At 43.9% G+C, this 16176-nt stretch overlaps 1 protein-coding gene across 5 annotated transcripts in view; it reads right to left on the bottom strand.

Moving 5' to 3' along the window:
* The window catches only part of LOC141146647 (ubiquitin carboxyl-terminal hydrolase 22-A), a 251632-nt gene extending 235783 nt beyond the window's left edge, over positions 1–15849 (bottom strand). Inside the window, exons 1-2 of one of the 5 annotated variants that reach the window (XM_073633064.1) lie at positions 15606–15849; positions 909–1090 (exon numbers count right to left, since the gene is read on the bottom strand). The gene's annotated coding sequence lies outside the window, so the exon portion shown is untranslated. Of the gene's footprint in view, positions 1–908; positions 1091–15525 lie in introns of all 5 variants that reach the window. The other 4 variants (XM_073633062.1, XM_073633066.1, XM_073633067.1 and 1 more) reach the window with 4 other exon arrangements.
* Between the last annotated feature and the right edge of the window lie 327 nt (positions 15850–16176).

The raw sequence follows: 16176 nt of genomic DNA, 5'->3' as shown, positions 1-16176 counted from the left end.
GGAACCACCAGGATTATGTAAATTGATATAAGTGGGTAAACAACCACTTTAAGTTTAGATCCACTTTCTGCAGAACAGCAATACATATTAAAAGGTGACTAGAATTAAAAATGAGCACTTTTCACAATGAAGGCGATCATCTCTGGCCTCATTTTGAAAAGGTTTGTTGCTTGGCTATGTCTGGCTTCAGCACTCCTGACTTCCAGACCCAGAACAAGCATGCAAAAAGGAGAGTAGAAAAGTGTGAAGATTGCTTAGTCTATATACTTGTTCTAGATCAGTAACTCAAAGTACTGAAGCCAAAGAGGCACAGTTAAGGAACTAGAATTATCAGCCTATATTTTTTTCTAAATTATCAATTTCTTTGGGGTTATGTTAATGCATGCAGTTTTTTTTCAGGAATTGGCAAAGGCTGCATTGGCGCAGCCCTTTCATGGTAAACTGGCCCTGAACAAGCCACAACAAAAACACCACATAGAACATTAGGTATGTTTGATTACAACAGCACTGGTAAACTACCTTGATCTTTGGGGGTTTCAAATGCAGCCTTTGTCATAATATTCAATCAGTTGGAAAGGCATTTTTTCTTTTAAAATTAACAGGTTATACTTATCTGTTCTGTGCAATTGTATAGCACAGAGCGGTCCCTTAACACTTCTGGAGTACCCCACCAGTGCTGTCCAAACCGCTTAGGTCTGTGCCCCATAGCAAGCTGCGTGTAGTGCAGGCACACTCCCAAGTTGGACTGTGTGTCTCCACAGACAGAACGGCTTGGCCATGACACCCCCCCACTACTTTTAGTGAAGCATGCGAGAGCAGGGAGGGCGAGAGATAAGGTGATGTGTGCTGGATCGATTGAATCAGGTAAGCAGTAATGCAGGGAATGCATTAAAGTTAGAAACATTTACCTTTAGAATCGCTTTCAGTGTATGCAACGTTATGACGTTACATAAGGTCATAAACTTGACATACTGCAGTAGGGATTGCAGGCTGGACACATGCAGCAGGAGACTGCCAGAGACTGAGGACACGTTTCAAGATTAGGGACCACCAACATTACAGCCCCTTTAAAAGAAAGCATCCCCTAGAGCTGGGAAAAAAAAAAAAAAAAAAAAAAAGAAGAGAAAAACAAAATCACTTAGCTAGTAGAAAGCAGAGCAAATATTTTTGGTCTTAGAGTAAATACCTAGGCAAGGATCAATTTTTTTTTTATTTAAAGAGAAAAAAAAATAAAAAATGTAAAGGCTGTTTTGCTGATTTTCAGACAGAACTAATATATTATATGCTGGCCATAAACAAAGAATGGTTTTCCTTAAAAATAAATAAATAAAAAGAAAAAAAGGCTTTTAAGAACGTCCATTTGATTTTCTAATTGTTAGTGGGGTCAAACCGAAGTTCTCTTTTCGACCACAGTGAAGGACAAATTTGAAGGAGCAGAATAGAAAACTTCTTGGTCAAAGGAATTTTCAGACAGTATGTGGTTTTCGGTCACAAATTACATTAGTTTTAAAACAATGTTAAAAGCAAGTGAAATTTTCAAATGACATTCTTTCATTCAGCGAATGTACCAAGATTTTTCATATGAATATTCTCGTCCAAAAACCGATAAGAGTATGGCCAGCATAAGGCTTGGTTCACAACTATGCAGTTTGCTTTTGATCTTTGCACACACGATTTTGCTGCGATTTGAGTTTTGCATTTTTTATGCTTTTTTTTGGCCAATTTGTTGTTGGGCAGATTTAAAAAAAAAAAAAAAAAAAAAAAAAAAAAAAAAAAAAAAAAAGAGCCCTTAATAGTACAAAAAGGAGCAGAGATAGATAGATAGATAGACGATATATGGGCATTATAACTAGGAGTCAGACATGAAGCACTATGAGGGGTGGAAGGGAGATCTAAATTTTTTTATTTTAAGATAATACTAAAAGCTGAGACTTTCATGGATAGTCTTTTTAACTATAATGTACAATACTGGTAAAAGTTGACTTTAAATGTAATTGTAATACCTTCTATTACCTCCAGTCTATCAGCCTCCACGCTGTTTTTAAAGCTTTTTTTTTTTATTATATTAAACAAACATGTTATACTTACCTGCTCCGTATAATGGTTTTGCACAGAGCAGCCAGGATCCTCCTCTTCCGGGGTCCACCACCAATGCTTCTGGCTCCTCCTGCCTTCAAAGCGTCCCAATAGCAAGCTGCAAAGTATAGTATAGTGTCCCCAATAGCAAGGTAAAAAAAAAAAAAAAACTTCTGCCTTTAGAACCAGTTCACTTCCTGCCCAGGACTACATGTCCCATGAGGCATTGTTCCTCACACATTCACAAGTACTGAGGCACTTACTGACATATATGGACGGTGTACTGAGCTGTATGTGTGCTGCACTGTATTTCCTGGTATGTAAACAAATATTGCATTCTGCATGCAGGCCAACAAATGGGCTGGCCGATTAATCAATTATGAAAATGGTTGTCAACTATTTTAATAATCGATTAGATGTTTTGGCAGAAAAAACTAAAAATAATAACTACTGGCTGCTGGGGTTCAAGGGCCTCAAAGTTAATACCAGAGGACCATATGCTGGGCCCAAGGGCAGTCTGTTGGGCATTAGGAGCTTATACTGTATATGTACTGGGGTGCCATTGAGAACAAATTGCAACGTATCATAAATATATCATGCATTGTGTGTGCGCATGTTGACACACTACTCAAGCTTACACATGCACGTACTTGCACGGGTGAATAGATCCCTAGAGATTTAGTAATGCTTCATTTATACAGACAAATGCGGGTTTATGCCATTTCTGCATGCAAACATCATTCTTCCTGTGATATACATCAAAACAACTGAACACATCAATAACTAATCGGTATAAACATTTAAAATTCAAAGCCAAACTCCAGGGAAGAATTAAAAAAAAAAAAAAAAAAAAAACTGATACACAGGTGAAATGCATATATAGCGGGGGAGATGCAGATGGTCACAGCAATCTATGAGTATGGTCGACCCCTCTGCCTCCCCCCAGCAGCCTTATGGGGCGCACACACACACGGGTCCCAGAAGCGCTGCTCAACTCATGTATGTGCAGTGGGAGACCAGTTGTGGAGCCGAAAAGGCTTCACTACCGGTTTCACTTACAATGCCGGCGCCTGCCCCCTCCCCCAAGCCGATTAAAGAATCAGCTCGGGTGCCAACATCGCTGGATCCCTGGATAGGCAAGTGTCCTTATATTTAAAAAAAAAAGTCAGCAGCTACAGTATTTTCTTCAAGAGACTAGAGCACCTCTTTAAAAGATGCATTTCAATACCAAAATTACAAGGTGGAAAAAAAAAATTATATATATATATATATATATATATATATATATATATATATATATATATATATATATATATATATATATATATATATATATATATAAATAATCAGGGGTTATAACTTTCACTTAAGCTATCCAAAAATAAAAGTTTTGCCCATAGTTCTACTTTAAATACAGCTGGGTCTGTGGCTGGACAGTGAAGGAGCAGCAGACAGTGAGCACATACCTCTGCTAGAGCTGGGCGAGTTTCAAAAAAAAAAAAAAATAATATCTGCAATTTTTTTAAAAAAATTAGCGCCGGTCCTGGGGAGCTGCAGGCAGGAGTTTTTAGGCGAAGACATGGCCTCGCCTAAAAACTCCTGCCCCCAGCTCCTCAGGACAGTCAGTGCCGGTCCTTGTGGGAGAGAAAAAAAAAAAAAACAAAAAAAAAAAACACACACACACACACACACACACACACACACACACCAACAACATTTGCTGAAAATTTGAATCTTGATTTGAGTTGAGAGGTCAAATCGATTCAAATCGATTTTTTTCCCCCCCAGCATCCTTTACTCACATCCTTCCTTCCTAAAAATATATAAAAATGAAATGCTGTGTAAAATCTACATTAGAATGCAATGATTTGATAATATCAAACCTATATCTTATTTAACCACTTCGCATCCAGGCCATTTCTGACACTTCGCTCCTACATGTCAAAAATCATCATTTCTTTGCTATAAAATTAGATAGAACCCCCAAACATTATATATGTTTTTTTAGCAGAGACCCTAGAGAATACAATGGCAGTCATTGCAACTTTTTATCTTGCACGGTATTTGCGCAGCAATTTTTCAAACGCGTTTTTTTGAAAAAAAAAACAGTTTCATGCTTTAAAAAAAAACAAAACAGCAAAGTTAGCCAAATTTTTTTGCATTGTGTGAAAGATGAAGTTACGCCGAGTAAATAGATACCCAACATGTCACGCTTCAAAATTGCACACGCTCGTGGAATGGCGCCAAACTTTGGTACTTAAAAATCCCCATAGGCGACGCTTTAACATTTTTTACTGGTTACATGTTTTGAGTTACAGAGGAGGTCTAGGGCCAAAATTATTGCTCTCGCTCTAACGTTCGCGGCGATACCTCACATGTGTGGTTTGAACACCGTTTTCATATGTGGGCGGGACTTACGTATGCGTTCGCTTCTGCGTGCGAGCTCATGGGGACAGGGGCGCTTTAAAAAATTTTTTTTTTTTTTTTTTATTGTTAATTTTACTTAAAAATTTTTATTTTTACACTTTAAAAAATTTTTTTTTTTTTTTGATCACTTTTATTCCTATTACAAGGAATGTAAACATCCCTTGTAATAGGAATATGACACGATCAGTCCTGTTTACAGTGAGATATGGGGTCAATAAGACCCCACATCTCACCTCTAGGCTGGGAAGCCTAAAATCAAAAAAAAAAAATAAAACGATCGCCGCTTCACAGCCGAAGCGGCACCGTTTTTTTGAATGCAGAAGCCGGGCGTGACGTCATAACATCGCGCCCGGCCTCCGAACGATCATAGAGACTCCGGCGACCATCTGGTCCGCCGGAAATCTCTATGGTGAACATCCGGCGCCGGCGGATCCGCTATCCGACTCACCGATCGCTGAGGTGAGTCGGTAGTAGCACCGGAGGGCGGCGGGAGGGGGGGGGGGACGTCCCCTCCCGCCGCCCGTAAGAACGATCAAGCGGCGGAACAGCCGCTATGATCGTTCTTATGGTGTACGGAATCGCCGGCTGAAAATGCCGGTATCTGAATGATGTCTGTAGCCTCAGACATCATTCAGATATAAGCCCTGAAAGTCGAGGACGTCATATGACGCCCTCCGGATGTCAAGCGGTTAAAAACCAAAAAATATTATTCAAAACGCTCAAATATAAAATATAATATTTATCGAAATTGATTGCAGCAACAGGTCTCAAAAAAGTAGGAACATGGCAACAAAAAGCTGGCAAAGTAAGTGGTAGTAACAAGGGCTGGAAGAACATTTTGCAACTAAATAGGTTAATTGGCAACAGGTCAGCAACATGACTGAGTAGAAAAAGAGCATCTTAGAGAGTCCGATGTTCACCAATCTGTGAAAAGCTGTGTCTATTGTCAAACAAATTTCAGAATGTTAAACGTAAAATTGCAAAAACTTTAAATATATCATTTACAGTACATATCAAAAGATTGAGACTCTGGAGAAATCAGTGCGCAAGGGACAAGACCATAATGCATTATTGGATGTCTGATTATCAGGCCCTCAGACAGCACTGTATAAAAAATAAATTTAAAAAAATGGCACAATTCTGTGATGGACATCACTGCATGGGCTCAGGAATAATTCCAAAAATCACTGTCTGAACACGGTTTGCGGTTCCATCCAAAATTGCAAGGTAAAGCTCTATAATGCAAAGAAATCATATCTGAATATGATCCAGAAACGTTGCCATCTTCTCTGGCCCAAAGCCCAAATGGTCTATTGCAAAGTGGAAAACCATTTCATGGTCAGACAAATCGAAATTTTACATTGTGGGCAACCATAGATGCTGCATCCTCTGAAATAAAGAGGAGAGTGACCTTCAAGTTATCAGCGCTCAATTCAAAAGCCTGCATCTCTGATGGTATGGGTAGCATTGGTGCATGTGGAATGAGTAGCTTTCACATGTGGAAAGGCACCATTAATGCTGAAAAACAATATATATATATATATATATATATATATATATATATATATATATATATATATATATATATTTTTTTTTTTTTTTTTTTCCCAGGGAAGGCCTTGCATATTTCAGCAGAACAATGCTAAACCACATACTGCATCTATGGTAATGGTATGGCTTCGTAGTAAAGAGTCCAAGTGTTTAAATGGCTGCAGTCTAGACCTTTCACCAACTGAAAATATTTGCTGCATCTAGAAATGTAAAATACGACAAAGACAACCCAGGACTGTTGATCAGTTAGACTGTTGATCAGTTCCCAGATGTTTACAGTGCTGGCAAAAGAGGATGTTATCCAGTGGCAAACTTGGCCCTGTCACAATTTTTTGAGACTTGTTGCTGCCATCAATTTCCAACTTACCCAGGCCCCCCCCCCCCCCCCCTTAAAAAAAATGGTTCAGTTACTCAGCTTAAACATTAAACCATAATATCCATTTTCCACTGTTGGAAGGAGAAAAAAAAAAAAAAACACGATTTATGAGACATGCAAATCATTGAATTCTCTTTTTAGGTAGATTTTACACAGCATCCCAACGTTTTTGGAATGAATTGGGGTTGCACTGGTGTATAGCACACCTGGATGGCTATTGGCACTACTTAACTCAGTCTGAGTGCTGTCATAGTAGGGAAAAGAGTAGGGCCAACACCCTGACAAATTCAGTTACTTACACTGGTTGTTTTAACTGCTTCCGGACCAGCCGCCGCAGTTACAGCTGATTGCCTGTACTTTCTGCCACAGTGTTTTGTATGTTATATGCTCAAGAATTTATAATAAATAATTTTTGAACTACATCTTCCTGGAGTGCGGCTGTCCGGATTTTTTCATTCACCTTCGCCACAGTTACACTGCGGCAGGTTGCCTCCCCTGCGTAAGCCATCGTAGCTGTACGCCGGCTCTTTAATACGCCTCCGATGTCTTAAAGAGCTCTCCCAAAGCGTGTCCCTGGCGGGCAAGATGACCACCGGCCACCCACGTTCCCTTGTGACAGCTGATCGCAGGTGCAATGCTTTAGAGGCTCAAAAAAAAAAAAAAAAAAAAAATTCTTTTGCCATTTTGATTGGCTGGAACGAGATTACATCACACCTGTGCATGCATGAGCATTCATCCATCTTGACGAAATACCAAAATTGCACACTGAGCTACATCACAAACAAGCAGGAAAGAATGCAGAAAAGAGTATCTCTGCATTAAAAGCCTGCCCCAACACCCACAACGCAAGGCATTCTGTGAAAGGAGGAGATGAATGACAGGCTCTATCTTCTATTCACAAGAATTGCATTGTAGGAGATTTGTAGTAGGCAAGCAGCACAACACTTAAAGCGGAGTCCCACCCAAAAATGGAACTTCTGCTTTTCGGATTCCTCACCCCCTCTGGTGTCACATTTGGCACCTTTCAGGGGGGAGGGGGGAGCAGATACCTGTATAATCCAGGTATTTGCTCCCACTTCCAGGCATAGATCGACGCAGTATCCACAGCAATCTACACCATGTCTGGCCCCTGCTCCTCCCCCCCCGGTTTCTGGGAAACACACATCCCAGAAGACAGCAGGGATCAGTGAGATACAGAATCAGGCTGTGAAGTCGCAAGGCTTCACTTCCTGATTCCCTTACCGAAGATGCTGGCGCCTCCACCCGGGAGCCGAGGGACAGATCAGCTTTGGCTGAGGATATTATGGGTGCCCGAGGCAGGTAAGTGTTCTAATAATAAAAGTCAGCAGCTGCAGCATTTGTAACTGCTGACTTAATTTATTTTTTTCGGCAGAACTCCACTTTAACACTAGTACTGGAAGGTAGCCACTCAGGGCAACATCCAGAAGCTGTGAAAACAGCACAAGGAGAGGAATGGTTTCACAAGCAGGAGCATCCTGCAAGAGATGGGATACACACCATTACATGTTAAAAAAAAAAAAAAAAAAAAAATTCCCCTTTTTGATACAAACATTTTCTATTCATCAACTCTAAGGGCTTGTTCACATTAGTGGTTGCGGGGCAGTAAAATCCTGCAGTTGAGCCCACGGTTTTAACACTCCAATTACTCCCCCTTTATCTGCAGTGGCAGCAGACAGGAGTGTATACATGCCACATTAGGAATTACACCCTGTCACTTTCAGCAGATGAGTGACCCATTCAAGTGAAAGACTGCTCAGCAAGTACCCCTTAACCTCATGCAATGCACATGGTTTTGGCACGTTAATGCAGAGTTCAAGGGGAGCAGGCAATGAGGAGGCTATACTCGCCACCACTCCACCTGCCAAATGCTCTCTGAAGAGCAATCTTTAAGGATAAGCTCACTTTTGAAACACGTTCCACCTGGTTTCAGGGTGTAACATCTTCCAACATCTGCAGCTCAACCCCCCGTGACAGAAGGCCAGGGATCTTCTCTTCACACCCGCTGCCACTATTCAAAGACAGTGTGGTCATGTGGGGCTCCGCCCACATCCAAGTCATTCATTCACAGTTTCCTGTAAATAAATGCCTACAAGTACCATCAGCCACTGCAGCTGACAGCTTATAGTTTTCAATAAGCTGTGAGGGTGCTGGCGATATCTCTGGTAGTTCATTGATCTTCCTGCTCTTATAACTGTCTGCTGAGCAGCCAGCTATCCTGAGAGTTTGCAGAAGCTGGAAATTGCACTCACGTTCTGCTGACTGCAGGTGCAATGCTCTGCAGGCGTAGGGAAAAAAAAAAAAAAAAAAACAATTCACATTTTTTTGTCTGCAAGGAAAACCTCCGTTAGACTTATCGGTAACGGTATTTTCAGGAACCTTCCAGGACAGCTACTTGAGATGATTGGCTCCGCCCTCTACAGGAAACAAATCAGAAACAATTTAAAAGGCCCCTCCCTTTCCTCTGGCCCTCAGTTGTTTAGAAGATCAAGTAATCTCCAAAAAGGTGCACTCGGCAGAGGGAAGAAAAAAAAAAAAAAAAAAAAAAAAAATAAACCACACACCACACAGAAAAACACACCACCAGGTAAACAAAGTCGACCAGTGAAAAAATAGAATAGGGTGGGAATATAGACGCTGTCCTGGAAGGTTCCTGGAAATACCATTACCGGTAAGTCTAACGGGGGTCCCCCCCCCCCCCCTTCCAGGACAGCTACTTGAGAGGATAAGCAAGGTTCTTTACCTTAGGGAGGGACGACAGCCTGAAGCACTTTCCTACCAAAGGAGAGGTCCTGCCTGGAAAGCATCTGAACTTTATAAATGTTTGACAAATGCATAAGAGGACCAGACGGCAGCTTTACAGATTTCTTCCAATGAGGCCCCCGCTCTTTCTGCCCATGATGTGGCCATGGGTCTCGTCGAATGGACCCCAATTCTAGAAGAAGGGGTGCGAACTGACGCTTTGTATGCTTCACAGATAGCTCCCCTAATCCACCTAGCAATAGAACTTTTAGACGCTTTGGACCCTTTCTTGGGGCCACTGAACAAAACCAACAGTTGGGAGGAACTCCTAAAACCACTGGACTTCTATAGATAAAGCAGAAGACATCTTTTTACGTCTAAAAGACTAAACCTCTCCTCTTCCGCATTTTTGGGAGAGGTGCAGAAACTAGGAAGGACTATCTCCTGGGACCTATTAAAGTTGGAAGAAACTTAAGGTAAATAGAAAGGATCAGGTCTAATCACTACCCTGTCCTCTAAAATCCTCAGGAAGGGGTCTTAACAGGAAAGAGACTCTAGATCAGAAATCCTCCTCCCTGACATAATAGCTAATAGGAAGGATAACTTCAAAGAAATAATTCTCAGGGAAGCCTCATGCAAAGGCTCAAAAGGAGCCTTTGTTAGTATTAAATGCACTAACGACAGATCCCAGGGAGGAACATGTTTGATGAGCCTGGGAGCATGTCTAGATCTGGCTGAAAGGAACCTCCTAACCAAAGGATACTCCGCTAGTCTTCCCTCTGTAAACAAAGATAGGGCAGCAATTTGAACCCTAAGGGTGCTGACAGAGGCCCTTCTCCACTCCCCCCCCCCCCTATAAAAATCCAAAATACAGGGAATGGAAAAAGAATCTAAACCAGATTTCCTTTGCCAGGAAATAAGTTTTCCAAACCTTCCCATAGATTCTTCTTGTGACCAACTTACTGCTGTCCAGAATAGTTTGGATAACTTTTTCTGAACATCCCCTTAACTGTAGGATGCGCCGCTCAGCCTCCAGGCCGTCAAATGGAAGGTCTGAGGGTTTAGATGCAACACCGGTCCCTGATGGATCCTTCTGAACTGGTAGGGGCCAGGGAGTATACACAGATAGGGTCTTTAGAGAGGAGAACCAACTCCTCCTGGGCCACCAGGGGCAATCAGAACCACCTCTGCCCGGTCCTGAATAATTTACTGAACCACTAGGGGCAAGAGGGGAAAAGGAGGAAAGGCGTAAGCCAGAGTAAAATCCCACGGGAAGGAGAGAGCATCCGTTCAAGGACTCTGTCTCTCTCCAGAGAGAACAACGCCGGTAGTTTTCTGTTGAGACTGGAGGCAAAAAGATCCACTGTGGGAAGACCCCATCTTAGCACCACCTCCTGGAATGTGCCTTGATGTAGCTCCCAATCGCTGGAACTGATGCTCACCCTGCTCAAATAGTTCGCCAGCACATTTTCTGACCCCTTGATGTGGACTGCCCTTACTGAAGTGACATTGATCTCTGCCCAGGACAGAATCTGCTGTGTTAATGACAGAAGCGACTCTGAGCGAGTGCCCCCTTGCTTGTTCGGTTACGCCACCTTTGTGGCATTGTCTGAAAAAAAAAAAAAAAAATAGGTCTTTTGAATAAACCCTCTCTTCCAGAGACAAGTGCTTTCCCCACGGCTAGAAGTTCTCTGAAATTTTAGGATCGGCCTGCCTCCTCTGGCAACCAGGCTCCCTGGGCCTGCCACTCCTACGAGTGAACACCCCAACCCCATAGGCGTCTGTGGTAGTTTTTACCGGGGAATGTTGTGCCCAATCCTTCCCTCCCTGTAGGTGTTCTCGCTGCTCCCACCAGGTGAGAGCGAGAAAATTCCCTTCTAGTAGTTTTACCAGCTGATCCAGAGAATACTTCCTGCGATCCCAAAGGAGTAAAAGAAAAGCCTGAAAGGGTCTGGAGTGCAACTGGGCCCAAGGAACTCCTGGAATGGCCGCAGTCATCAAACCCAGCAACTACATGAGCCGCCAAAGGGAGGTCTGAGGGAGCAACTTGAAGGCCTGCACAGAGAGAAGAATTTTCAAAATCTTCTCCTCTGGAAGAAAAATCTTTTGGACAACAGAGTCTATTAGATAACCCAAAAAAGGTATGCACTGGGAGGGTACCAGGCAAGACTTCTGCTGGTTGACCCTCCACCCCAATCTCTGAAAGGTCCGCAAAACCTATTGCAGATCTTGAACAAGGGACTCTTTGTCCCAAGCAAAAAAAAAAAAAACAAAAAAAAAAAATATATAGTCTAGATATGGGACGATCGATACACTTTGAAGCCGAAAAAAAGCCATGACTTCGGCCATGAATTAATGCGAGCAGAAGCTCTGGCTGCAGATGCCACTGAATCTGCTGCTGCATCAGCTAAGAAGGCAACTGACCTAGCACGAGAGGGAGGGACTCCCTAATCTCTTCTTTGGGGGTGTCGGATGAAAGAAGGTCATCCAGACGCTAAACTCATACCTCTAAAATTTCTAGCCACACAGGTGGATGCTACCTCCAGACCCAAAGAAAAAGCTGAAGCATCCCAGGCCTTACGTAGCAATGAATCGGCCTTTCTATCCATTTGATCTTTAAGGACCCCAGAATCTTCAAAAGAAAGATCTGACCTTTTGGACACCTGTGACATAGGGGCATCTAATCTAGGACACTTAAAGAAAACTTCCTCAAACTCAAACTGAAAAGGAAATCTCCTTTTGTGTCCTCTGGACTGGAACAACCTTTTTTCAGGTTCTCTCCACTCAGACAGAATCATGTCCCTAAGTGACTGGTGTACCGAAAAGGCTTTTGATTTCCGTACCTGTAGACCCCTAAACATTTTGTCCTGTACAGATTGAGATGCCACAGCAAGCCCAATCTGCTCAGAGATATATTGCCTTTAGTAAGTTTGTCAATATCCTCAACTGGAAAAAGATATTTAGATGAGCTACCTGTATACTCCTCTGATGCAGACTCTTCATCAGATGAGAAACTGGATTCTCACCTTCCTCCAGATCACAAGTATTGTGTGAACTAACGGTCTCAGATACCAACAAGGGAAGGGACCTAGCAGAGGCTGAAGGCTCTAGAGCTATGGGTCTGGATGAGGAAGACCCTAGACTAGTAACCCTGTCATTAAGTGACCGAAAGGAGTCCACTATCTCCTTTATAGAAGACATTAACTCTTTAAAAGAGGAAGACTCTGAACTAGCTTTGGGTGGAATACAAGCTTCACAAAATAGTTTTTTATAACTATCAGAAAGCCTGGCCCTACAGTTCCCACATTTCTTCTTCACCGATTTGGCCTAGAAAAAAAAAGCGGAAACAAGGACCATAAATAAAAGGTTCCATACAAAAAGTCCCTTGCTGTAGAACCACAGACAAGGACTTACCTTGGGGGCAGTATGGGACCCAGATGCTGCCGCTGGTTCAATACGAGCGGATGATCCATCCTCAGACCTGTCCTCAAGCTCCATGAAGCAAGCGGAGATCGGCCGTAGAGAAAACTGCTGCTGTACTCCAAAAAAACTGTACTCAGAACAGCATTTAGCATACTATTCCCCTGCAGCATGTCCTCAGTGTCTCCACGCCTTGCTTCCTTATAAAAAAACACGGCGTCCGGAAGTGCGTCATGTGACTTCCGGTGCCGCGTCACCGGAAGTCCTCCGACGCCATCTTGGTACACCGCAATGAAGCACTAGGAGGAGAACAGTTCCACACAGCAGAGCTGGGGAAGAAATGGAAGGGAGTTGCCAGTACTCACATCACCAGGTAGGCAAGTAAACCCTTAGAAATTGGGAACCCTTCTGGTAAAGTACAGACTATCACCCAGGACTTGGCCACAACTAGTTCTGGGTGAAACCAGAGAAGTGGGGTCCACCAACCACAGTTACCAGACTTTAAGAAAACAAAAAAACGTGTCGGTGCTCCTGGCGGGTCTGGAAACACATAACAACTGAGGGTCAGAGGAAAGGGGGGGCCTTTTAAATTGTTTCTCATTTGTGTTTCCTGTAGAGGGTGGAGCCAATCATCTCTCAAGTAGCTGTCCTGGAAGGTGAGGGGGGAAATATGCCTTTATTATTTTTTTGTATTTTTAGGTGAACATACCCTTCAACACAGATTGCTTTTCAGAGATCACAGCAAGTGTTAACAAGCCTTAAAGTGGTTCTAAAGCCTTAATGAGGAACTGCAGTCTGCTCACATCATTTGTAATAAAAACATTTTTGCCATTCTGAAATTTCCCTCCAACCACTTTGCATGTTTTATATATACTGTGATTCTGTACTTGCCAATTATGCTGCAGAAATCTCCCTCCACCAAGTCTGGCTGCATCTATTTTAACTGTGGGCAGCTGAAGCTGCTGCCTGTTCACTTCCTGGATTTACACAGACACACACCTTCTGCTCTGCAGCTCTCATTGGCCCTCTTATGACTAATACCCCTCCCTGGCAAACTCTCACAAGAGCGAGAGAGAAAGAGCTGTGCATGATGTCATAAGCCTAGGCTAATGACCAGAACAGAAAGTGAGCTGTAAAAGGCATTTACTGGCAGAAAAAAATATGTTTTACTAGCCAAAGTTAAAACAAGGGCAGAAGATTTAACAGATGGAAAGTTGAAAAAAAAAAAAAAAAAAAAAAAAGAAATTATGACTGAAGGTCCGCTTTAAGGTTTTCACCCTAAAGTGATTGTAAAGTCTGTCATTTTTATTTATTTATAGAAGAAAAAAAAAAAACACACACACACACACACACACACACACACACACACACACACACACACACACACACACACACACACACACACACACACACACCCCAAAACAGGTTATACTTACCTGCCCTGTGCAGTGGATTTGCACAGACCAGCTTAGATCCTCCTCTTCTTAGGTCCCTCTTCTGTGCTCCTGGCCCCTCCCCTCCATTGAGTGCCCCCACAGCAAGCAGCTTGCTATGGGGGAACAGCTCCCTGTGTCCACTGAAACGCATAGCTGCGACCCAGCCCTGCCCCCTCTCTCCTCTGGATTGGCTGACTTTGACAGCAGAGGGAGCCAATGTCTCAGCAAATCAGAAGCAAGAGTCTTGGATGGCCGAGACACTCATGCACATCTCTGGACAGAGATGGGACTCAAGTATTAAGGGGGCCCACTGCACATAGGCTTTTTATCTTAATGCATTAAGATGAAAGAAACCTTCTGTCTTTACAACCACTTTAATGCATTAAGGTAAAAAAAAAAAAAAACTTGTGCTGCAAGGCCCCCCCCCCCCCTTTTATTTCCTGAGCCAAATCCGATGATGTGCAAGAGCGCTGCTGTAAATCAAATCCTGTGAGGGGGGGGGGGCACGCAAGTCCCGGTGTCCATGTCAATGGGACTCGGGAGTGAGCACCATGGAAAGCTGCTTTCCGTGGGGGAACCCGACAAGGAGGGGGGGCCTGGAGCATTGGAGGGGGACCCCAAAAGAGAGGATCAGGAATGCACAGAGCAGACAAGTATAGATTGGTTTATTTTAATACAAAAACAAAGCGTTAGAACCACTTTAGAGCAGATGCGTACTCATTACAAATGATCAAATGTATACACTCCCTGTACTTGCGGGTTTACATCTATTCCATTCCTAAAAAGTTGAATAAAAAAGTAATCACGATGACCTGCTCTCAGAGGACCAATGTAATCAGCAAGTATATGAGAAGAATCTGCAGCATACACCTTGCTAACGGGTTCATGGACAGGGATTGAACACTGCAACATGATTGGATCCAGTTGATGGCAGATGCCTGCATGTCCAGTCCTGCTTCATCGAGACTGCTAATGTCAACAAGAAGATAGCGGCTGTCATTACTAGACCTGTCACACCGGGACACCCTGAATCTATGGGACAATTCACATGATGTGTAACATCTGCAAGGTGTTCCATTGATATGGAATGTAGAGGAATGAGCCAGGACTGGAGGATCCATAAGAGTGTGGAGTCATGGATAGGACAGCACACAGATCAGCAGCCCAGGCCGGGTATTTTGCGCAGGTAGACACACCCGGCTGACCGGCAGGCGTGCTGAGCTGCCCCCTGCTCATAGACAAAGTAAACAAGGGCAATACTGGAGCCATCCCGATGCTGCGTCTGCTCCCAGACAAAAGGTATGTGAGCCCGGCTCATTGTCTCCCATTGGAGAGAGAGAGGAGCCGGCTATAGAGAGTCCACGTCCCTGCGGCATGTCGTCTATGAGGAAACACAAAGCTCTCCAGCTGCCATGATCCTCAGGTAGAGCGCTGCCCTCCACTATGCCCCTTCCCTGTGTGATGTACACAATGCCATACCTGCCCCGTACCTCCACCCTGTGGGGTCGCTCCCCACTCCCTCCTCCTCCTCCTCCTTCCTACTCGTGTCTCCGCCTCACCCGCCTGGGATGCAGACAAAGCGCCTGACGCCACTGCGTAGGGCACGAGGAAGAGGCAACTCCGGGCCCGGTTGGCATGCAGTTGGCAGCGACAAGTTGCTGGGTGCGATCCTCGCGGCCCTCTCTTATTGCCAGGACTATCTCCGTCTCCCCAGGCGATGCAGACCAGGAATCCCACCTCTCCCGCCGGCCGCGCCACACGACGAGGCAGGCCCGACCTTCTCCCGGAGCCTTTCAAGGCAAGTCAAACCGCTATTGGCTTAGCCTTCTGCCACTCAGTCTGGTCGCCGCCCACTACGGCCTGTTCGCGCTTCTCTGCGCATTCAATGGGCCTGTCAACTGCCAATCATCATCTCTGGTCCCGCCCAAATATTGCGAGAGGGTTCTTGTCGGAGCTTGGGATTGGCTTGAAGAGACGTCACTCGTTGGGGCGTGTTCCTCCGCCCGAGTGAGTGAAACGGGCGGAAAATGATTGGCAATACAATCAGTCTATCGCTGGGCAAGTGTTACTGCCGGGTTCTGCCCACACTGTGCCGGCTACGCAATGATGAGGTCACTTCCGCTACAGTGC

The sequence above is a fragment of the Aquarana catesbeiana genome, linkage group LG06, assembly GCF_042186555.1.
Source record: "Aquarana catesbeiana isolate 2022-GZ linkage group LG06, ASM4218655v1, whole genome shotgun sequence".
Taxonomy (NCBI): Eukaryota; Metazoa; Chordata; class Amphibia; order Anura; family Ranidae; genus Aquarana; species Aquarana catesbeiana.
The sequence above is the reverse complement of the archived record's forward strand: the minus strand, read 5'-3'. Positions and strand labels throughout refer to the sequence as shown.